Consider the following 24,960-nt stretch of genomic DNA (forward strand, 5'->3'; position numbering starts at 1 on the left):
TTCACAGTCCAACTCTCACATCCATACATGACCACAGGAAAAACTATAGCCTTGACTAGACAAACCTTTGTTGGCAAAGTAATGTCTCTGCTTTTGCTATCTAGGTTGGTCATAATTTTCCTTCCAAGAAGTAAGTGTCTTTTAATTTCATGGATGCAGTTACCATCTGTAGTGATTTTGGAGCCCAGAAAAATAAAGTCTGACACTGTTTCCACTGTTTCCCCATCTATTTCCCATGAAGTGGTGGGACCGGATGCCATGATCTTAGTTTTCTGAATGTTGAGCTTAAAGCCAACTTTTTCACTCTCCTCTTTCACTTTCATCAAGAGGCTCTTTAGTTCCTCTTCGCTTTCTGCCATAAGAGTGGTGTCATCTGCATATCTGAGGTTATTGATATTGAGAGCACCAAATTTAATTACCAAGGAAGACATCTTGAACCAACATTTATTAGAAAGATGTTATGGGAAATATTGAATTAAGTTTAAAAACTTGAAGTTGGATCTGCTCTCACTAGGCATATAACTTTTTTTCTCTCTTTACTTCTGGGGAAAGCAGAAACAATTAATATTCTGTGACTGTGGGCTATTTTTCTTACATAAGTCATATTAAGATATGGGTGCCATTGCCTAGGAGATAAATTATACACTTCGAAATAAAGGAAGATAAAGTGTAAAGCTGGCACCATATCTATGAATATACTTTCTATGCCAGAAATTAGATTTGCCTGCTTCAATTAGAGAATATAGAAAAATCTATCTCTTAGTGTTCAAAATGATAAAAGAATTATAAATAGAGGTTTCTGTTGCACATCATTTCTGGTCCCTATGAGGAAAGGAAGACATCAGAACGGTTTCCTTCTTGTAGGCAGCGGCTTGTTTGAACCCAGGAGTTTGGTTGAGGGTTATAGGCAAAGTCTTCAGCATTCACTTATTTGTGTATGGGTGCTAAGTGTCTCCGGCCATGTCCAACTCTTTGAAACCCTCTGGACTGCAGCCCACCAGGCTCCTCTGTCCATGGGATTCTCCAGGCAAGAACACTGAAGTGGGTTTCCTTGCTTTTCTCCAAAGGATCTTCTTGACCCAGGGATAGAACCTGCATCTCCTATGTCTCCTGAATTAGCAGGTGGCTTCTTTACCACTAGCACCACCTGGGAAGTCCTGACTCATTTATACAAATAGGTTAAGCCAGGCCAGGACCTAGTACGGCTCCTAAGTTTAAAATAACTTCCCCTTTGCCAGAGTGATGAGCTGGATGCAGGCAATGTCTAAGCATCGCTTAGCGTATGTGCACAAAGCCAAGGAAGAGTAGCTACCCTTTGAAGGCTTCTGACGCCTTAACATCCCATGACTGTCCATCAGCGCATTTAAAATAAGTTTTAAAAATGAGTCTTATCCAGAGAAGGAGGTCTTCCCTACTATAGGGAAGGTTCTGTAGGTATCTGCTCCCATGTCAAGGGGGTGGGACAAAGTTCTGTCCTGTAGAATCGTGTGGATTCTTCTCCAGCATCCCAAGCACTGGTCTGTCCTTAGTGAGGGTCTACAGGTGAGCTCAGGGTGACTCAGGAGGGCGTGAGCAGTGCAGCACTTATTCAGAAAAGCTGGCATAACGTATCCTCTCTAGCGGTACTTCATTCTCGAATATGCACCAGGCAGGTGTCTCTGAGGTCTTTCTGTGCAGGACCTTCCTTAGTCCTTTCCGCTTGTGAAAAACAAGCCTGCTGAGGAGTTGTCCTGTGGTGTTTCATACTCTTCCCTCTTTTCTTTCTGGATGGAATAATGGAACTGCCAGTTCGTGAATTGAATAATTGAAGAACTGTTGGCAGCTCATGAGTCAGAAAAAATCCTCCCTTTTGAAATGATTCTTTAGGGTGAACAATAGAGGCTTCCTCTTCTTCCTCATCACCTGTCCTCCCATTGAACTGGAAACATTTTGGAAATTCCCTGAGGCCCTGTTCCCTTGGGGGTCCTAGGCCAATCAGTGGCAGCCTTCTTTTCTAGACATCAGAATGAAAAATGGTCATTGTTCTATCATTGAAAAGCAAGTATCTTCAAATAATTATGATTATCCTTTGTAGTAAATATTATGAATATCTCTCCAGCCATGGACTAGAGACCATAATCTAAGTTCTTGTGAGATAAGGGGAGGCTAACTTTCCATAGCGAGGGAAAATCAAGCAGAAATAATAGTAATTTACAGCTCTACAGGAATTATGGTTCATACTGTGATGTCGCAAATATATTTTGATCTTTCTCACCAGCACTGGGTAAGGCGATCCAAGATTATTGTTTCCATTTTACAGCTACACCTCAGAGAGGTTAACAGATTTCTGTAAGTTCACACAGTCAATTGGCGGTGAAACTAGAACAGAAAAAAAAGACATCTTCTGACAGAAACCCTGTGATTTTCCTACTATCATCCAAAAGTTGTGAAAGAAGTGGAACACTGCTTTGTTTTGTTTTTTAACCCTTGTTCTGTTTGTGCCATCATTAAAAAAGAGAGAGGTGGATGTTTTTTAAATAATTCAATATTCCTTAGAGGTAATTTATATGCTAGGTAAGTTTTTGAGGTTTGGCATCAGAATTCTGGAGTTTAAATTTCCAATTCTAGTATTCATTAACTATGGAAACTTGAGCAATTAAAAAATGTCATTAATCCTCATTTACCTTAGCTATAACATGATAAAAACCATAATACCTACCTTGTTGGACCATTGTGCATTCAATTAAATAAAAATACATGCATGACACACAGCAGTCTTTAGTCAACGGTGACAGTGGCAATGGTGGTGATGTTGGTAACGAAAGGGGTAATAATAGGAATGGTGATGATGGTGACGGTGATGATGGTGGTGGTGATGATGTGGTGGTGGTGGTGGTCATGGTGATGGTGATGGTGGTAGTAATGGTGATGGTAGTGGTGGTAATGATGGTAATGATGATGATGGTGGTGGTGATGGTGTGGTGGTGGTGGTCATGGTGATGGTGGTCATGGTGATGGTGATGGTGGTGATGGTGTGGTGGTGGTGGTCATGGTGATGGTGGTCATGGTGATGGTGGTGATGGTGTGGTGGTCGTGGTGATGGTGATGGTGGTAGTAATGGTGATGGTAGTGGTGGTAATGATGGTAACAATGATGATGGTGGTGGTGGTCATGGTGATGGTGTGGTGGTGGTGGTGGTGGTGGTGGTGGTGATGGTGGTGATGGTGTGGTGGTCATGGTGATGGTGATGGTGGTAGTAATGGTGATGGTAGTGGTGGTAATGATGGTAACAATGATGATGGTGGTGGTGGTCATGGTGATGGTGGTCATGGTGATGGTGATGGTGGTGATGGAGTGGTGGTCGTGGTGATGGTGATGGTGGTAGTAATGGTGATGGTAGTGGTGGTAATGATGGTAACGATGATGATGATGGTGGTGGTGGTGGTGGTGGTGATGGTGATGGTGGTCATGGTGATGGTGATGGTGGTGATGGTGTGGTGGTGGTGATGGTGATGGTGATGGTGGTGATGGTGTGGTGGTCGTGGTGATGGTGATGGTGGTGGCCACAGTGATGGAGTGATGGTAGTAGTAGTAACATCAGTAGCAGCAAAAACAATATTCAGTATGTCAAGGATGCACAAACTGATACATTGAGAGAAGACTTGACTAATTTTAAGTTTAGCAGAATTTTGTGACCCCCTCTATTATAATTTTTCTTGCACTGGAAACCAGAACCTCTGGAAAGATGGAACTTAAAATTATGGGGTCAAGAAGAATGAACTTTCCAATTCCTATTGGGTCATTACCCTTGTGAAGGGCTATTGTATTTTATTTTGTCCTTGGCATTAGAGGATGGAGGTAATTTCATGGGTTTGCACTTGGTCTTTCCTACTGTAACAGCTCTTGGGTAAACAGATGACATTTCCTTTCTGCCAACTGATAAGCATGTCCACACTGATTATATTTTTGAGAACTAGGAAAAGTACTACTGGGAGGGTTTGTGGGTTTAGTGACCTCACTCTGTGGTAGATATATTGCTGTTCACCAAATATCCCAGTTCCTTCCCTCTAAAGCCAAGTCTTGTGAGATGATTTTCTTTCCCCACCCCATTGGCTGTTGAAATGTGAGCAGAAGTGACCTGTGTCCCTTTTGGCTCTGTTTCTCCTCTTTCTACCACAAGGGCAGAGATTTCTTGGATAGACACTTTCTCATCAGACTTCCCCTATATGCAGGCTACGTGAAGCAGAGATGAGGCTGAACCATGATGTGACTGAGAAAGAAATCTCTGTTGCCTTTGAAGTTGTTTGTGTGGGATCATTTAACCTGACAGACATACCTCACTAGATAATGATATACAAGGATGCAGACTGCTGGGAGCCGGCATATTGCATATTGAGTGAGGATCTGGAATAGCTCAACTGGAATTCTATCACTGCCTGGAGCCAGCGTGAGGAACTCCGCCCATGACAAAGGTCATGAGGAAGGAGGCTCGGCATACGCAAAGGCGGGATCGAGCCTCAGGAGTCCCCCTGGAAATTCTCGAGCATCTACCCCCAAAACCAGAGTCTGCCTACTTTCTGCTTTGTGCTTTCACCTACACCTCTGACTTTACAGGGGGCTGTCCCCCACTACCTCTCTCTGGAAAAAGAGTTAGCTTACGGCTCCAGTTAATAATTCTTGGATGTGACAGTGTTTCAACCTACAAACTCCTTTGGAAATCCTCTAGCCTGCTGAATGGGTTTTTCCGGCCACATGTGATTGTTCAGAGCCTCCCAACTGTGAGAGGCAGGAGATGTTCTAAACTGCCTAAACACAGATTCCTTTGAGTAGTTAAGAGATTGATTAGAAATTGTATTGGTGAAGGGTTTTTCACTTGTTGGGCCAATGTTTGCTGCTAAGTCTCCATACTCCTTACCTACTGTGTTCTTGGCAGTGTATTGATTGATATAATGGGTGTATAGAAATGTAAAATGCAGCTTTGTCCAATGCTTTTTGGAAGGCTGGCGCCTGACTTTGGAATAATCACCTTTAGAGAAAGATAAGTTTCTTAAAATGTTAACAGGCCTCCGGGCCAGAAGATGATGTCAATCACCTGAACTTTTGCATATGATAAGTTTGCAGGAAGAAAGCCTGGCTTGCTGCATGACTCTACCCCTTCCCCCATTATCCTCTATGCATAACTTAAGGTATAAAAACTACTTTGGAAAATAAAGTGCGGGCCTTGTTCACTGAAACTTGGTCTCCCCATGTCACTCTCTCTCCCAAATTCCAGCTGAGTGTCCATCTGGAGCGCGGATGTCCTCTGCGACCATTTATTTGCCTGGGCTTCTAAGACCCACTCGAGAAGGTGTCTAAGGTGGGGCACCTTCCGCTATTCGAGAGGGCGCCTGCGGCCTCCGTGGTCAGAGCTAACCTGGTGTCACGGGTTATATTGATTTTCCGCGTAAACCAAGCCACTCAGCTTCTTTTCTCCACTGAATTTTCCTACTGAGCTATCCTTATTTCAGCCGCTTTTTTCCACTGAATTTCCTCACTGAGCTATCCTCATTCTATTACTCTTTGAATCTTTGATGAATAAATAAATATAAATAGGTCGCCGACGCCGTCCCCGCTTCGAATACCCTGGATCAGCCGGGAACTGTCACTAAACGGACAAAGCAATGGCACCCCACTCCAGTACTCTTGCCTGCAAAATCCCATGGACAGAGAAGCCTGGTATGCTGCAGTCCATGGGGTTGCTAGGAGTCAGACACGACTGAGCGACTTCCCTTTCACTTTTCATTTTCATGCATTGGAAAAGGAAATGGCAACCCACTCCAGCGTTCTTGCCTGGAGAATCCCAGGGATGGGGGAGCCTGGTGGGCTTCTGTCTGTGGGGTCGCACAGAGTCAGACATGACTGAAGTGACTTAGCAGCAGCAGCAGCAAACACATAATATCTACCTTAGTTCCTGGAATACAGTAGGTATTCAATAAAGCTATTGCTTAATGACAAGTATCAATAGAAGTGTATCTACTATTACTGCCTTACTTTGAAAACCCATAGATATTTCTGAATTTTGAAAGATTGTTAAGTTTCATCTTTCAATTATTTATGAATAATGGTAATTGATCCAAGATCTTGGGCTTCCCTGATAGCTCAGTTGGTAAAGAATCTGCCTGCAATGCTGGAGACCCCAGTTCCATTCCTGGGTTGGGAAGATCCACTGGAGAAGGGAAAGGCTACCCACTCCAGTATTCTGGCCTGGAGAATTCATTCCATGGACCGTATGGTCCATGGGATTGCAAAGAGTCTGACACGACTGAGTCACTTTCACTTTCACTTTAACCTAAGATCTTATACATAACAGGCATTTAATACATACTTACTGATTTTCAAGAACCTGATATGCCTTAACCTTCCTGCCTCCTGTGGCACTTGATAACATATTACAATAGACTCTGAATTCCTCAAAGACAAGAATCTTATTATGTTTTTATTTCCCCACAACCCAGATCATCCTTATCACATTTGTCACAATTTTGTGTCATATGCAACCAGACATTTAATATAGACTTGGTAAATGACTGACTGAATGATTATAAAGAAATATATTTCCCGTGGGTATGTTTTAGGTTGACAGGCTTGACATTATTTAGGGAAAGAGAGGGACATTTCCATCTCAAACAGTATCAGTTTACTCTCCTTAACTAAGAACTAGTCAATGATCAGATATTGACCTTATAGACCTTCTAATGACCTTATAGTCATATTCACGACCTCAAGTGTCAGATTGCCTGTGGTTTTATTGATTAAAGGTACCTTGTAGAATATAGAACAGTTAGATAATTTTGGATAAAGAATTTTGTCATTATTGTTGGTGGTGTGTATGTGACTATGTGTATTTCTACCTAATGGATAAGCCCTCCCTACAATAGGTAATTACAAATGGTGTAATTCTGATGGTTAATCTCTGCTGAATTTGATCATAGGAAACACAAGTTGAGAGTGAATTTACTCACATTTATAAAATGTGTGGGGTCCATATGGGTGAACAGATTGCTTTATTCACAGGTTGTCCCATGTGGGGGTTACAGCCAGACATAAATGTCCCTCCCTCTCTGCCCTTGATGTCAGGAAGAATCAGCTTGCAGCAGCCAGGGCTTGTGGTAATTTGGGGCTAACCACATGAACATCAATTACAGACATGTTCTTGGATCTGGATGGTTGGAATGACCTCTAACCTGTCTCCTTGCCTCCCACCTCCCTAGTTTAATCCCTTCTTCATTGTTCTGCCAGATTCAGCTTCGCAAATCACCATTTATTTTTATCAGGTTGCTCCAGTCTGCAGTGGCTTCCCTGAGCATGTTTCTGGTTTTCCAAATATCACCTTGGTCAGACTTAAAGGATCTGTAATAATACCAAAAAAATTGTATGCAAGCCTTACCTACAGATTAGAACCCAGGGATATTTCTTCTGGGGGAAAGAATTGATCATGGTCGTCATCCTGGTGCTTTAGTCTGGGGCACTTGTAAGAATGAGCCCTTCTTTTTCTTTCCAATGTGTGTTCATCCCTCTCTGCCCAGGATCCTGTGCCTTGTTCTGATTGATGCTATCTCATTCTAAGAGGCATTATGGCAAGGTGGTAAGGACATGGGTTTTGTAGTCAGACGTGGGCTCAGAGCCTCACGATTACCCCTATCAGCTATTCAACCTTGAGCAAGTGACCTAGACTTTCAGATCCCAACTGCTTTATGCAAAAACCGAGGTAGCACCAGTGACCCCCAAAGGGTAAAGGATGCATTTGCATGTTTTTGTTGATACATGTTGAACATTTAGTGTTTGGGAGCTCTTGTTTAGTCATATGCCTGATGTTTTTGGAATATTAGCCTTCAGTTTTGTTTCATTTTTAAACATTCCGAATGACTCAGAGAGGCTTGCATCTCTCTTGGATAACAAGAAGGGTTCAGGATTTAGATCAACATTTGTGGAAGACACAAGGCCCCAGTTCAGCACAGACTTGCGATGATGTCAGAGGTCAGAAGCACAATCATATTCCCCTCTGACACTGCTGAGCAGTGAGTAATGGCTGACTTAGGCTGTCTTGCTGGGAGGCCACGGTAAAAATTATGGACTTGTCAGTGGCAGTGATTTGGGTTACATTTTTACATTGGTCATTGTTTATTGTGCCAACCTTGGGTGATCTTCAGATCCACTCAGTCTGAAGCATCCATCATCTGACATCATTCTAGGCTACGAAAGGATATAATCTAGCACTTTCACCCTCTCCCTGGATATCAAGACCCATCGCCACTGTATCTCCCAGCAAACAAGCTGCTTTTTGGACTGTGTCACTGAATATTTCGGTTTTTAAAATAAGGTTTTCCAAAAGATTAAAATCCTGCTCCAAGATAAACGAGCAATGAATTTGGAAACGAATGACTTGGCTTCTAATATCTTTTTGCCTCTCCTTCACTGTCTGGACGTGGCAGAGACACTTACCCTCTATGAGGTCTGGTTTCCTCAACCACGGTATCTGCTTCCAGATGATGTAGGGTTGCTGTGCATGATAAATAGGACATTCATGATGTAAGTGCTTCATAAACTCTAGTCACAATAAGGGAATTTAAAAAAAAAAGAGAGAGAAAGAGAAATAAAATAGCAAAGAGGGAGATGATTAGGACTGATATAATGCAGATTCCTCTTTCTTGGTAGTCTTTAAACTCCATGACCAAGCTAACTTCCAACAAAGAAGAAGATGGCTTATTTAATATTTATATTTCTCTTGTATTAATCTGTCATCAATACTAATTTATTTTGTACACATTTATTAATTAGTATGTCTATTTCTACTGAGATTAGATTTGTGGAGAGAAGCACAGGTGTTTTTTTAAATTTGATTTGTCCTATAGATTCATTTTATTTGCTCTTAGATGAAAATGATGTGCCCTTACAGAAAGAAAAGTAAAGAACCATGTTGATAGATGGTTCCCCTTATCTAGACAGTGAAGGATATAGTTGAATAGGTAGAGACTTTCCTTATAATCATCAGTTCCTTGTTATAATTAGATTGTGAAGAATGTCATTTAGCTAAAATGCATAGGATCAGCATCAAGGTATCAGGGATTTAGAACCAAGTTCCTAAGGTACCTGTGTACTTGACTTTAAACCACCCTGTTAGTGATAAAACATTTTTGTCAAATCACCTAAAGAAAAAGTTTCTTAAAGAGTAAAAGAAGACTTCCCTGATGGTTCAGTGGTTAAGACTCTGCACTTCCAAGGCAAGGGGTGAGGCTTTGATTCTTGGTCTGGGAACTAAGACCCACATGCCATGCTATGTGGCCAAAAAGAAAAGAGTAAGGGATAAGAGTTGGGATTTAGCTGAGCGTATCTAGGGACTATTTTTCAAAACATGGTCTTAGAAGTACCCAAGTGTTGGACAAATTGCCCAAGTATCATGTTAAAAACACAGATAATAAGACCTAATGAATCAGAACCCTGGGGTGGGGGCCTTAGGACATGAGTGTTGGAGATGTCTCCAGATGCTTTGGAGGTCTGTATCCTGAAGATCATGCTTTGAGGAACAGCATTTTGGAAGTATTGTTCCTGATAAGCATACTGTTAATATAGTTAGATATTTTTTTAATGTGCAAGAAACTAGAGATACACTGTTAGTTGTATGTCTGATCTGAGATCGACCTGTAGGTGCCATCCTCAGTTTAAATCTTGTTTTGTTGACTTCCGGGTGAGCATGTTTCCTTTGGACCCTAACAGCCCACCTATAACTTCTGCTTGCTCATGTCAAGAGTTGCTGAATGTTCATTCTCACTTCACAGGTATGGGTTCACCATCTTGGAAGCCGGATGTTTCCGTCAGGAAGGGAGCAGGAAGTAGCACCATGCCCTTTATTCTATGGATAATGAAGCGTGGATGTGTGATACTGATGAGGCGGACCCTCAGGGCTCCTCACCCTCAGGGCTCCAGGAGCCATTCTGTCCTCTCTTTGGGGCTTCCCATGTGTTAGTCACTCAGTCATGTCTGATTCTTTGTGACCCCATGGACTGGAGCCCGCCAGGCCCCTCTGTCCGTGGAATTCTCCAGGCAAGAATACTGGACTGGGTTTCCACTTCCTTCTCCATCTGGCATGCAATTGTGGGCTCCACTAGTTCAATCTTCTGCTGGTGTCCGGCCAGGTGTGCCTTCCCAAGCCTACCCACCACCACCCCACTACCTGCCAGCTCACCTCGGCCGCCACAATCCCATCAGCACTTGCGTGGGATTCACTCTTTACATCTACTTTAAATTTCAGGGCTTTGCCGTGCCTGATGATTTCTGCTTAATAGAACTCTAGTGTACCTCCTCCCTCTGTTGACAAACCCTCTGCCTTTTCATCGCAGGGCCTTTGGAAAGAACTTCCCCAACCTTTCACCTTTTGCCTCCTTCACCTGCAACTGTGTTTCATTCAACAGGCCTCAGCTTAAATGGCATCTCCCTGGGGAGTCAGGCCCCCAAGACTATTGAACCTGGTATTGGAGAATACCAGGCACTTGCCTCATCTGCAGTGACGTTGGTGCATTTCTGGATGATGATGTTCTTGTACTTTGCATCCTGAATGCAGAGTCCCTGTAAGGAAGTGTTTCTCATTCATTATTGCATGCTCATCACTTGTTTGTGTGTATGTGTGTTTGTGTGAGTGCACATATGTGTGCTCAGTCATGTCTGACTCCTTGAGACCCCTTGGACTGTAGCCCGCCAGGCTCCTCTGCCCATGGAAATTTTCAGGCAAGAATACTGAGTGGGTTACCATTTCTTCCTCCAAGGGATCTTCCTGTCCCTGGGATTGAACCAGCATCTCTTTCATCTCTTTCATTGGCAGGTGGATACTTTACCATGCCACCACCTGGGAAGCCTGTGTAGATGTCTAGTTTATGGGGAGCACATGTATACCTGTGGCGGATTCGTTTTGATGTTTGGCAAAACTAATACAGTGTTTCAGGTTTAAAAATAAAATAAAATTAAAAAAAAAAAGTGAAATTTACCTTGCAAAAAAAAAAAAAAAGAAAAGAAAAGAAAGAAAGGCCTACATGGGACAATTTTGTTGTTGGAAAAAACATTAGGAAAATAGAACCATGAAGCAGAATTCAGTTACTAACAAGTGAAGTTCATGGTGAGTACAGGGTATGAGCTTAGAAATGTCTGTGCTAATACTGCACAGAGGCAGCAGCTGAAAATATAATCATTCAGTTCAGTTCAGTCACTCAGTCATGTCCGACTGTTTACCGCCTCATGGACTGCAGCACACCAGGCCTCCCTGTCCATCACCAACTCCCAGAGCTTACTCAAACTCATGTCCATTGAGTCAGTGATGTCATCCAACCATCTATCGTCCTCCTCTTGCCTTCAATCTTTCCCAGCATCACGGTCTTTTCCAATGAGTCAGTTCTTTCCATCAGGTGGCCGAAGTATTGGAGTTTCAGCCTCAACATGTGTCCTTCCAATGAATATTCAGGACTGATTTCCTTGAGGATGGACTGGTTTGATCTCCTTGCTGCCCAAGGGACTCTCAAGAGCCTTCTCCAACACCACAGTTCAAAAGCATCAATTCTTCGGCACTCAGCTTTCTTTATAGTCCAACTCTCACATCCATACATGACTACTGAAAAAAACATAGCCTTGACTAGATGGACCTTTGTTGCCAAAGTAATGTCTCTGCTTCTAATACACTATCTAGGTTAGTCATAGCTTTTCTTCCAATAAGCTTTTAATTTCATGGCTACAGTCACCATCTGCAGTGATTTTGGAGCCCCAAAAGCCCAAGTCTCACTGTTTCCACTGTTTCTTCATCTATTTGCTGTGAAGTGATGGGACCAGATGCCATGATCTTAGTTTTCTGAATGTTGAGTTTTAAGCCAACGATTTCACTCTCCTCTTTCATTTTCATCAAGAGGCTCTTTAGTTCTTCTTCACTTTCTGCCATAGGGTGGTATCATCTGCATATCTGAGGTTATTGATATTTCTCCCGGCAAGCTTGTGCTTCATCCAGCCTGGTATTTCCCATGGTGTATGCTGCTGCTGCTAAGTAGCTTCAGTCGTGTCCGACTCTGTGTGACCCCATAGACGGCAGCCCACACCAGGCTCCCCCATCCCCGGGATTCTCCAGGCAAGAACACTGGAGTGGGTTGCCATTTCCTTCTCCAATGCATGAAAGTGAAAAGTGAAAGTGAAGTCGCTTAGTCGTGTCCGACTCTTAGCGACCCCATGGACTGCAGCCTACCAGGCTCCTCCACCCATGGGATTCTCCAGGCAAGAGTAATGGAGTGGGGTGCCATTGTACGCTGCATGTAAGTTAAATAAGCAGGGTGACAATATACAGCCTAGACGTACTCCTTTCCCAATTTGGAACCAGTCTGTTGTTCCATGTCCAGTTCTAACTGTTGCTTCTTGATCTGCATACAGATTTCTCAGGAGGCAGGTAAGGTGGTCTGGTATTCCCATCTCTTGAAGAATTTTCCACATATAATCACATATATAATTTTCCTAATATAATCATTAGGTTCTCAATAAATCTTAGATAATATGGAGTAAACCTTCCATTCCTTCATGACATTCATCCACTTTCAGCAGGTAAAAACCAGGCAAAGTTTTACCATTCTAGAAGTGTTTTTCCTGAAGTGTTTATGCACCACCTAAGTGATGGGGTTGGATCCCTGAGTTGGAATGAGCCCCTGGAGAAGGAAATGGTAACCAACTCCAGTATTCTTGCCTGGGAAATTACACGGATAGAGGAGACTGATGGGCTACAGTCCATGGAGTCCAAAGAGTCTGACACAACTGAGTGACTGATACTTTTCACTTTTATTTTCACACAATTTTATTGTAAGCCTTTTTCTTTTTAACTCAAAAGGTGTGTTGTTTGAATGTAAATGCTTATTGTTTCATCAGACTGTTATAGACAAACACACACACACACAGAATGCACATGCATGTATTGAAAAGTTGTTTTATAAAGTAATTAAATATATAAAACTGGGAATCCAGCATTCTGAATTTAAATATAAGCATCGGCATATGCCATCTTACTGGAGTGGACAAGTTATATAATCTCCCTGGAGCATACTATATTATTTATGAAGTGTGGTTAGTAATACTACCTTCCTCAACAAACCGTGAAGAGGATTAAATAAGGTATTCTCTGTAAAGCAATTAGCAGAGTGCCTAGAGCGTACTTGCACTAAAAATATTTGTTTTTATTTCCATGACACATGTTAACCTAGCCATATTTGGAGCAGTGCTAGAGCACAATGTCTGGCCATAAGCAATTTTGGCTCCTGAATTATCAGGACTAAAACACCAACGTGGTAAACACCCTCTTTGGAGAAGAATAAAGTTTCCATTTTTCCTCCTAACTAATGAATATTTGTATTTCATTGTGCTAACTGAACCAAGATATTTCCAAGCCTCTGTCATTGACCTATGGAATTAGCAACCAACCAAACAACCAGATATCAAATAAGAGATATTTGTAAACTTGTTAACTTTGAGGGTTAACTGAATTCTGTGGAGTTATAGGCAATGCCATCTTTCACTATATTTTCAGCTATCCCCTCAGAGTAGCCCTGCACTTGTTTGCAATTCCCTTAGACTTACAAAAGCAGTATAAGGAAAGGGGTTAGAGGGATGAGTATTAGGATTATATTCAGCTTTTCTTGGAAAAAATAATGTATCTTATTTCCAATTAACACTGGATAGAAGGTATTTAAAAAATTTTACTTAAAAGATTCACTGAAGTTTTATCTGAAACTGTGGCTCACATGGTAAAGAATCTGCCTGCAATGTGGGAGACCTGGGTTTGATCCCTGGGTTGGGAAGAGCCCCTGGAGGAGGACATGGCAACACACTCCAGTGTTCTTGCATGGATAATCCCCAGGTACAGAGGAGCCTGGCAGGCTACAGTCCATGGGGTCACAAAGAGTCAGATACAATTGAACAACTAAGCATGATGTTCAAGACCTGGTCATGTTGGAAGAGTGGGCGGTTTGTTCGTCACTCATGATATTTCCTTTCACGTAGACATCATCCATCAGTAAAATAGTTCTGTCTTCTCTCCATCATTCACTGAGTCCTTCCTGAGTAAAAGGTTGAGGAAATGAGGCAAGTTTCATGATGAACAATTTTGGGAGAGGGTATGTATGGTGTTATTCTTTCTGTTACCCTTTCTTGTGATCTTGTCTATTCACAGAAATTGTGTGCTTTCAGTTTGACTCAGCTTTGTTGTAAACTAATTGGTAAAGATCCCAAGTGCACTAAGAAAATCTCATCCCTTTAAACTTTTATATTCACTCAAGTTGCTTCAGAACTCTGACTGGAAAATATATTATTTTTTAAGATTTAGTTCAGTGCAAGGTACCATTCATGTGGAATTTTGATCTGAAGGGTCATTGTTGCTTATGGAGGATTTTCCATAAGAAAATATCCCCAAATGTGGAGCTGAACCAAGATAATTCCAGAAACTAAGTGAAAAAAAAAAGTGTTGCAATATTTAAGGAATAATTGACAAAAATGGGTCACCTGGAGGCTCATGAAAGTTTTCCAAATAAACATAAAAAATGGAATTTATTGATGCCTTTGGCAAGAATGAGTTAGTATAGTGGTAGAGGAAAAAAATGATGTGACAAAAAGACAGAATGAGATATGAACTAGAGGAGAAAATTTACTTGAGAAATTTTGCTTTGAAAAGGAGGAGAAAAATATGGGCAGAAGAGCCTAAGGATATGGACTCGATGCATATTACTTCTTAGAAGGCGGCATTATAGCATATTTGTATGTGATGAGAAATAATTGAATGGAGAGAAAAAAATTGATAATGTAGGGAGAGAAACATTAAACATTAGGATTAGTGACGGAAACTAGTTCTAAAAGACAACATATTGTATGATTCCACTTAGGTGTAATGTCAAGAAAAGACACATTTATAGACATAAAGTAATTAGTGGTTGGTTAGTGAAAAGGGTAAATGTGAAATGACTTCTAATAGATTCGTGGCTTCTTCTGGGCATGACAAATATATCCTAGAATTAAATTTTGGTAGTGGTTGTACAACTCTGTGACTATATTAAAAACCATTGGATCATACATTTTATACAGGTGAAGCATAAGGTTGATGAATTTTGTTTCAATAAAGCTGTTTTAAGAAGAAATGGATGGTAAGCAAACACAATGTTAAACATTTGAACACAACTACTCATGCATTGACATTTCCAAGTAATGACAGTAATGCTTACTATGCAGAGTTGTAAAGTTCCACAAAGAAATTTGATCTGAGGTGAAATCAACATTTGCTTTCTAAGGAGGTGAATTGGATTTACGCTTAAAATACACACATTTTCTAAGAGTATAGTCAAGATATTGCTTAAATTCAGATCTTTAAGATTAGGTAAAGTTTAGATTTTAGAGTCATTAAATAATGATGCAAGTATTTTATGTTATACACATTCAAAATTAGTAGAGAAATTAAATTCTTAATGAGAATAAAAATCAGTATAAGAGAATCCAAAAGGAAAGAAAATTTTAAGGCACTATCACAATAAAAATCAAACAGAAAGCGATACATAATATATTAGAAATAAATTAAAATATATCAGTGGGCACAATTAATTTGAATGGTCTGATTGTCCAGTTACAAGAGATTGCTAACTTCTGCTAAGTCACTTCAGTCGTGTCCGACTCTGTGTGACCCCATAGACAGCAGCCCACCAGGCTCCCCCGTCCCTGGGATTCTCCAGGCAAGAACACTGGAGTGGGTTGCCATTTCCTTCTCCAATGCATGAAAGTGAAAAGTGAAAGTGAAGTCGTTCAGTCGTGCCCGACCCTCAGCGACCCCATGGACTGCAGCCTTCCAGGCTCCTCCATCCATGGGATTTTCCAGGCAAGAGTACTGGAGTGGGGTGCCATTGCCTTCTCCATACAAGAGATTAGAAAGAGTTAAAATATTGGCAGATTGGATGAAAAAAATTCAGCTATATGTTGCTATAACAGATGTATCTAAAATAAAAGAACAGAAATTGGTTGAAAGTAAATGGATTGAAAAATATATACCAGGTTAGAATTGTGTTCATATACAACTAACAGAAATCTCATATGACATTGGCTTACAGAAAATAAAACTTTATTTCAATCTCACATAAATTAATGTATTGTTGGGAGGTTGGAGTTTTTATGGTGGCATTTCTCATTGATGATTCAAGTACTTTGGGGAAAGGATAAGGGGCAATCATTAGTCCTTGCCAAATCAAGGGAGAGATATAATAAAAACCACCCCACTAATCCAGATTACTGTTAGACAAAGTAGACTATAAGAACAGAGCACTGATGGAGGCAAAGACAGTCCAGTTTGAATAATCATACCTTTCGATGTTAAATACAAGTGGACCAAAGTTACTGAGCTTTGTTTACACGCAGGTGTTAACTTGCGCAGGGATGAATTCACATGATGAAACGACGACTTTTAACATATTCAGCTCTCTCTCTCCTCTCTCGCTCTCTATCTGTCTCTGTTTGTCTGTCTCTTTCTCCCTCTCTTCTCTAAAACCACTCCTTGCCACAAACCATATATGAAAATAAAACAGGTAAGAAATCCACACGTAACTGCTAGAAGTATAAGACTTCGAGAGAAAAACAGGCAGAAATCTCCACGATGTTCTGGTTAGGCAAGTATTTCAAAATAGGACACAAAAAACAAAGACCATAAAGGAGACACAGGTACTTTTGACTTCATCAAACTTAAAAACATTAAAAACATCTGCTGTTTAAAACCCATGTTTAATAAAATTAAAAGATAAAATCTAAACTAGGAGAAAATATTCACAATAGATATATCTGGTAAAGTATTGATATTTATTAATAAAAAATAAAAATCTTTTATAAGTCAATAATGTAAAGGTTAATATTTACTAATTATTGTCATTCATAAATAGAGAAATATTTATTTATAAATTTTTATTTATGAAATTAAATGAACTAAAAAGGATTTAAAACATGTATAGCACAATAAAAGATACTCATATTCATTATTCATTACAGAAATGCAAATTAAAACCACAATGATATTACTATTATACCAACACTAACATGGCTAAAGCCTAAAAAGCCTGATGATATCAAGAGTTGTCAAGGATGGGGGGGTAATTAGGGGAAGAGGATTAAGAGGTATTAATATAAAATGTGTAAGTCACAAGGATATATTTTACAGCACAGGAAATACAGCCAATATTTAATACTAAATTAAAATGGAGTCTAATCTATAAAAATTATTGAAGCACTGTATTGTACACCTAAAGCTAATATAGTATTGTAAATGAGCTATATTTCAGTAAAATAAGTTTTAAAAGACTGATTAAGGCATTTAGGTAATCGTTTCGGGGTGTTTTTAGTGATCCTGATTAAGGAATGGGTTTAATATTAAATAGAATCAAAATACTTCATAGTATGATGGAAGTTTCATAAAATATTTATATATGTGTAATAATCTACATTAATGTCATATTAATATCAGTGTTTATATGAAACATGCTCTCTCAAATCTCTGGTTCCCAGGTCTGGAACTGCCCACATGACCACTAACTAGCCCTTCTCTTTTATCCAGCTGTGACTATTTATTCTAACTCTAAAGCTAGCTCTAATTTTATAATCCCAGCCTTGCCTTGGGTCTCCTGGCTCAACTTCCCACCTTTCTTTGAGCTCTGTCCACTCATGATCTGGCCATGAAGGTTTACCTGCCGCCAGGTACCAATGTGCAGATTTACGAAGTATAAACACTGTGCTGGGAGGTCTTTCCTCCCTCATTATCCCTATTATCTGGGAATAATTTAACAGCCTCAAGTCCCTAGAAAGACTATCACAGTTAAAAAAAAAAAAAAAAAACAACTTCCTAGGAAGAGATGAGAGTTGATAATCTAATGGGTCTTTTTCATGTTTTACTGCACATCTCTGTGATAGAAGCAAATGTAATTTTTATGTAGTTATAAGAAGGAAAATTGAAACAGGGGTCATTTTGTAACATTATATTCCTGGGCACTTGTTCCAACTCCTGTCTGCAGTTGCTGTTCACCACTCTGGTGTAATTGCATAGGTCATTTGGGGAAAAGCATAATTATACCTTAAGGTAATGTTCCCTCATGATTATTAACCTGTGATTTTTCCTAAAGTAGGTAGAGGGAGTGAACTAGGTGACTGGAAGGGAAGTTAGAGGATATTGAATTGGAAGGGGCTTAAGGATCAGGTTCATCTCCTCTGCAGGGCTTTACTCCTGACTGGAATATCATCTTGAAAGGCCCTGACCATCAACAAATGCCTGACCAAATGGCATCAACATTTATTTTTATATGATGGTCTCACTCTTTAGGTGGAGGGCCTCTTGAAGTGATGACTAGTCTAACTCCTCCAGATTTTCTCAATATCCAGCACATTTCTTGGGTATTGAGAAGGAAATCGCAACCTGCCCAAGTATTTTTGCCTGCAAATCTCATGGACATTGCAGCTACTGGGCTATAGTCCCTGGGGGCTGCAAAGAGTAGGACAGGACTCAGCGACTAAACAACAAGCACCCTGCCTGGCACAGTGCAGAAACTCAGTGTTTCCTGCTGAGTGAATGTTGAAGACATTTCCAAGAAAAGAAAATACGAGATGGGTTTTCTTTGACAGATTACGCTCCATTTCCAGACATTTGGGCCAGTGAAAGAGACAGTTTTAGAGTCTGCTGGAATCTGAGTTTCATAAAGGAGAAATGAATGTAGATGGCAAAAAAAGTTAGACATGGAGATAGAGGTGGTTTAAATAACTCTGATGTCTGCTAGTTTGTCACTTAACCTTCATGAGTGTCAGAATGTTCATACATAAAATGCAGATCACAGAATCTACTGATTAGGTTCTTGGAAATATAGCATCTGCAAGTGCTTTCTTGGTGGCTCAGTCAGTAAAGAATCCACCTGGAATGCTGGAGACCTGGGTTTGATCCCTGCATAGGGAAGAACCCCTGGAGGAGGGCATGGCAACCCACTCCAGTATTCTTGCCTGGAGAATCCCGTGGACAGAGGAGCCTGACAGGCTGCAGTCTATGGAATTGCAAAGAGTCAAGTGACTGAGAGACTAAGCGCAAGGGAAGAACGCAATGACAAGTTCAGCATAATAATGCAAATGATGATATTTACCTGCTGTCTTCTAGGCATGGCACAAGATTATTTACATTCAATAAAGCTTTTTTTTTTTTTTTCCTTTCAATCAATGACCATGTGTTAATCAGTTATGATGTGCCAAGAAGTGTGCGAGGTTCAGGGGTACAATGGCGACCAAGGTGCAGTCAGGTGGGGAGTCAGACAAGCCAGCGCATCATCATCCAAGGCAGGGAGCCTTGGCCAGATCTATAAAGGAAGAGATTTGTCTTTAATTCACTTCTCCCTTTAGTAGTTTAACTCCTTAAAGAAGGAAATACGCTTGCAAATTAACCAGATAGAGGTTAATGAGCTATGATATTCAAAGTGCCTATACTAGAGTGTGGCACATAACCTATGCTCAGTAAACATTAGCTATGTTATTAGGTAAGGAGATGCCTACTGACCTCAGTTTTCTTGTTAGAAAAACAATTATCAATATGAAACAAAGTAAAGCTGGAAAATAAGAGAGTGGCAGGGACTGAGTCAGAAAAGGCATCGCAGAGAAGGTGACTTTGGGGAGAAGAACTGAATGAATAAAAGGAGAAAGCAAGAAAAAAGGTAAGTAGAAAGAGTATTCTAGACAGAGGAAACAGTACTCAAGAAGACACTAAGCAGAGAATTTTGGTTGGTGAGCTCAAGGGATATTACGTAACTGACGGCAACTGACACACGAGAGGCGCTCAGCAAGTCCTCGATACGTGAAGCCTCACCTTTTATAAATTGCTTTCATGTAGGTTACTCTATTGATCCTTATACCTGTTCCAAGATGATGTTTCATGAAAGAGACTGAGAAAAGGGTTTGCTCTGGGTTTCATAGCTACTCTGTGAGGCAAGCAGGTCTTAGACCCACAATTCCTGACTCATTTTGTCATTCTTTATGTATTGTTAGCAGCTGAACTTCTGATTTTCCCTTCTGTTCACATTTTCCAGCCCAAATCCCTGCATCAATGTCCTTCCTGTGTTTAAGTATGGAAGCTATCTGGAGAAAATACACCTTTAAACAAGATGTTAACTTACATCTCATAGAGTTGTAAGCCCTCTCTTCTACCCACGCACCATATTTCCCTTTGAACAGACATGCTCAGACATGCACACTCAGTGCTAGTTATCAAAGAAAAGACACTTGATTACAGGGTGCTTAAGTTTTTAGAGAAGCCAGGATTCCTTTCCATTTCTTCATATCGCATCCTACCTTGGCCACCTTCTCCTTCTCCACTACGTCAAAACCCTCTGCGATACTAGAGTGTCTGCAGGGTTATGGCAGACCCTGCGTTATAACCACACATTATAGAGATGACTGTTGGACTCACACCTTCTATCTCTGGGTGTTCACACTGGTTTATTCTTGGCAAGATGCGGTTCATAAACAGGCCTCTGAAATAGCTCTGACAGAGAGAAATGCTTGTCGTGTTTTGGTCCAGATGCTCTCAGGGATCAAAGGTCCCTTGGCTACAAGCCATCCCCTTGGAAGCTGTGCAGTGGGCTTTGCACAGGGAATCAGGGCCTGATCCTTCCCTGAGTGTCAGTGACTGTACTAACCGAGCATCGTTCTGGAAACAAAGGTGAGTTGTCTTTGCATTCTTTACCCTCCCAGGTCAGAATGAGTGAAAAAAGGAACAGAAGTATCTAAGTTTGAATCCAAACATAGGTAGCTCCAACTGTATAATTTTGAGCAAGTCGTTTAGTTACTCTTAGATTTTGTTTTTACAATTGAAAGTAGACATAAAATGTCTATTTTTTTCCTTCCTTCCCTCTCTCTTTCTTTCTTTCATCCAAGTTCAACCTGTTTTATTTTCCAGTCATTTATCTCTTTTGGCAGCACATGTGTTCAGGAAGTAATGAAAAGGTCTCCTCTTCTTTCAAGATGTAAGAAACAGGCCTTGAGTTTTTTGAAGACTGAGCCCTCCCTGCCCTGGAGGAGACCAGTGATTTTGCAAACCTCGTTGCTGATGATTTTGATACCTTCTTTTTAAAAAAGATGACATTTTGAACTAATTATAGATTCACATTGCAAAGCGAGTAAGAGAGGTTCTGTGTGCCTCCCACCTCAGTTCCCTCAGTGCAGCATTGCATGATCATCTGTGACAATATCGCAACCAGAAAAATGGTATTGGCACGATAAAATAAAATAAAATATCTGCTTTTAGGGATCCTGCGTAACATTTTGGTGCTCATATTGTAGCATTCACTTTTTCTTTCTCTAAAATTTCTATCTGAGGGAGTTATACACAGAAATACAGGATCTATTCATGTCTGAACAAAAGCCTAACACTGCTAATGAGGGGATCTTGGGTAAAAACTGGATTGGAGAAACTTGATGAAGCTGGAGGTTTCAGTGAAATTCCATTTCCCCTTCTCTATCTTCGGAGTTCATGCACTTTCATTCCAGAGAGAACACAACACTCACAGAAGTTAGGGACAAGACTAGGTCTGCCCTGGACAAAGTAGGCTCTGTCTCAAGTTGCTGAGCCCTGAAGCATCCAGAGTGGGCACACAGGAGCATCCTTTAGCTCGCCATTCTTTATCAGAGCAGGAGATGTAAGAGGGAGACTGAGGGTGACCTTCAAAGACAATAACCCGGTTTCCTGGAAAAGTGTGCAGCCTAATACGTCTTCTGACTTTCAGCTTCTCTCAACTTCTCCTCCTCCGGGACAGACAGTTGAGCCCAGGGAAGACGTGTGTTGAGACAGGCAGAGGGAGCATAAAGGGGTAGAGAGGGTTTTCATCACATACCTCATAGGGTATCTAAGAGGATTTTATGAACCAGTACAAGCAAGATACTCTGCCCAGCATTGGAAGCATAGTAATTGCTCAATAAGAATAATGTTGTTCTCCTAACATATATCCTATTCAGGAAGCTGATCCCCAAATAGACAGAGAATCCCAGTGTTGGAAGGTGACTTAGAAAGTGGCCAGTCCCACCCTGTGCAGACATTCCTTCTCTGAAATACTCGCCGGGTTGTCTGACATTCTCTTCTAGACTGAGTCGTGCTCCTGAGGGGGGACTCCAGACGGAAGCTAGAGCGGGCTGGCTCCGTTAGCACCCATCCCTGGTCTCCTAATAAATCTTTCTGTGTTGAGGAGGCTGAAAAGATAAGATCTATACTTCCAAGACACCCTTGCAGCTAGAGTTCAGGTAGCTCCTAGGTTCTGCAAAGCAGGTGTGCTTTCTGAAACCCAGAGGCTGATGTGAGCCATCTGAGCCATTGCTCTGAGAGAGTGATGGTGGTATTTCTGGCATCCAGTTATGGAGTCACAGGTGCCCAGGACAGTGAGGGCAGCATGTTTCTGCTAGATGGGACCTGTGATGTGCCGAGCTGCTGTATTTATGGCTGTTCCCGGGAAATCTGATCCCCCCAGAGATTCTGGGAGTGCTGAAATATAATAAATATTTCTTCTCCTGCTTAAGATAGCTAGATTGATTTTATTTTTTAAACAACGACCCTGATTAATATACCCTTCACAGGCTTTATATTATCTAAACAATAAAATGTGATATATTCCTGTGACAGCCAAGTGTCTACATGATTTACCCCCTGGGACATCTCCTGTCTCATCTCTCACCCCCACCCAACCCCTGACCTTTCATTTCTATTCTGCCTCAGAGTTTCATGAATATCCCCTTTCCATTTCGAGGAAAGTTTGGTTTAGATAAATTTGGCGTTTATTGAGCCGACTCTGGGCCCTCAGACTTTATGTCTGTTAGTTCTCTATGTGTATGTGTGTAAGAAATCACCATTGGATGCTTGTTATTTTCCAGTCATTTATCTAGGCTTAGGCTTCCAAAACAGTATGGAATTTAAAATTAGGTGGACTAAGAATAGGAACGAGAAAAATAAAGATATATATTAGAAATATGTATTATATATATATTTGAAACATATCACTGTAAATGACTCATGGGGAAAAAATGTTCCCTTGGGAGGAAATGCTGGATTTAGAATCAGAATTTTGACCAAGAGTCAGTCCTTTTGAATGAAAGAAAGAAAACAACCTCTGGAGAAAGATTTCTAAGCAGAGGGAACAACAAAGGCAAAGACTCCAAGGGCTTCCCTTGTGACTCAGATGGTAAAGAACCCACCTGCAATGCAGGTTCGATCCCTGGGTCAGGAAGATCCCCTGGAGAAGGGAATGGCAACCCTGCTCCAGTATTCCAGCCTGTAGAATCCCATGGACAGACGAGCCTGGTGGGCTACAGTCCATGGGGTTGCAAAGAGTTGGATACGACTGAGTGACTAAGCATGAGCACCAAGGCAGAACAAAGGTTGGGAGGGTCCTTGTGTCTAGAAGACAGAGCAGCCGGATGATGAGAAATGGTAAGAGAGAGGGAGGGACGCAGGGTGGGGAGGTAGAGAAGGAGCAAGCAACGAGAATTTAAATTCTGACCTCCTGAATTAGACTCAACAATATAAATCGTCTCTCGTGTGACAGTCCTGCAAAATTTTGAAGATCCCAGTGAACATGGACTTGAGACCGCTGTCCCAGAGCAGCACAGTGGAAGGTAGGTAAGTGGCTGGCCTCGTGGGCACAGTGTGCTCGAGGGAGATGTCCAGAACAAGGCCGAGTCAAAATGGAATAAATGTAACTGCTCATCCTTTTGGACCGCTTTAAACAACTTTCCAGATAGTTGGTTTTTCTCTGCACCCCCAGTTCTTATCCGACCACCTGGCACAGAATGTTCACTCAGAGGGTAGCGATTATAGGACTGGTGGACGAAAAAGTACTCTCAGGCTGGCTGTGAACTCTCAACATAGCCACTCATTCTTCCGTCTCCTTTTACAGATGAAGAAACTAAAGCCCAGATGGCTGATGGAACTTTGGAAAGATCACACAAATATTTAGTGATGAAGCTGTAAGTAACACCTGAGGCGTGCGACTCCCAGTCCAGTGATTTTGCACTAAAAATTGCATGAAAATTACCTGACTCTAGTTTTCAATGGAATAAAAAATAAATTATACATCTGGGAGCTGTCTAGCACGGTGACTATAACACATATAAACTCTGCAAATGTTTGTGGAATTGAATTAGAAATCGGAAAGATTCAGAAAGCTTCTCTGGTTTATCTAACCTCTCATTTTGCTCTGAGATGGAAAGTGGGTGCCGGAGCTGGGGATGACCTTTGCCAAGGTCGCATGGCTCATCGGCCACGGAGCTGCCGAGAGAATCCCTGAACCCTTTGCCTCTTAATCCAACACTCCCTTCCTCACATGTGGCACTGGAGTGTGACTGAGGTTCTGGAGGCTGAGTCTGAGGGTAAAGAGGCATGACATTGTTTAAAGCCATTTCATTGTCAGCTCAATCTGAGGCAGCTGAGTAGGAAAAGACAGTAATTCAAGTTGTCAGGGCCCTTAGAAACCTGCTCTGGGGTGTTGTATTCATAATGGAAAGAATTGTAATGCTTGAACATGGTTATTCTTGGGCCCATTCTAAAACCAAGAGTGTGTATTCTCAGCAGGCTCCATGCAGACAATTACAGTTAAACACAAACCTCCAGATAAGTTAAATTTGCGGGACTTGGTAAATAGTTCCATGTTCAGATAGTGTCCTCTCGCTGGGTGCTGCTGGCATAAGGCAGAGGGGATGGACAAAGCAACTGTGGACTCCACTTACCAGCGTCTCTCTGGGTCAGTCCTTGTCTCCTGTGTCACTGGTAACTTCGGGAGGCACATAAAACACTCCCCCAATTCCCTAACAGTGTAGAACCAGTCTGAGCCACACATCCCATGTTTTCTTGCTCTGCAAACTGAGTTAGTCCCAAATGACCTTCCAAAGGCAGACACTTAATCAATAGGA

Source organism: Bubalus bubalis, chromosome 15 (assembly GCF_019923935.1).
Source record: "Bubalus bubalis isolate 160015118507 breed Murrah chromosome 15, NDDB_SH_1, whole genome shotgun sequence".
Taxonomy (NCBI): domain Eukaryota; kingdom Metazoa; phylum Chordata; class Mammalia; order Artiodactyla; family Bovidae; genus Bubalus; species Bubalus bubalis.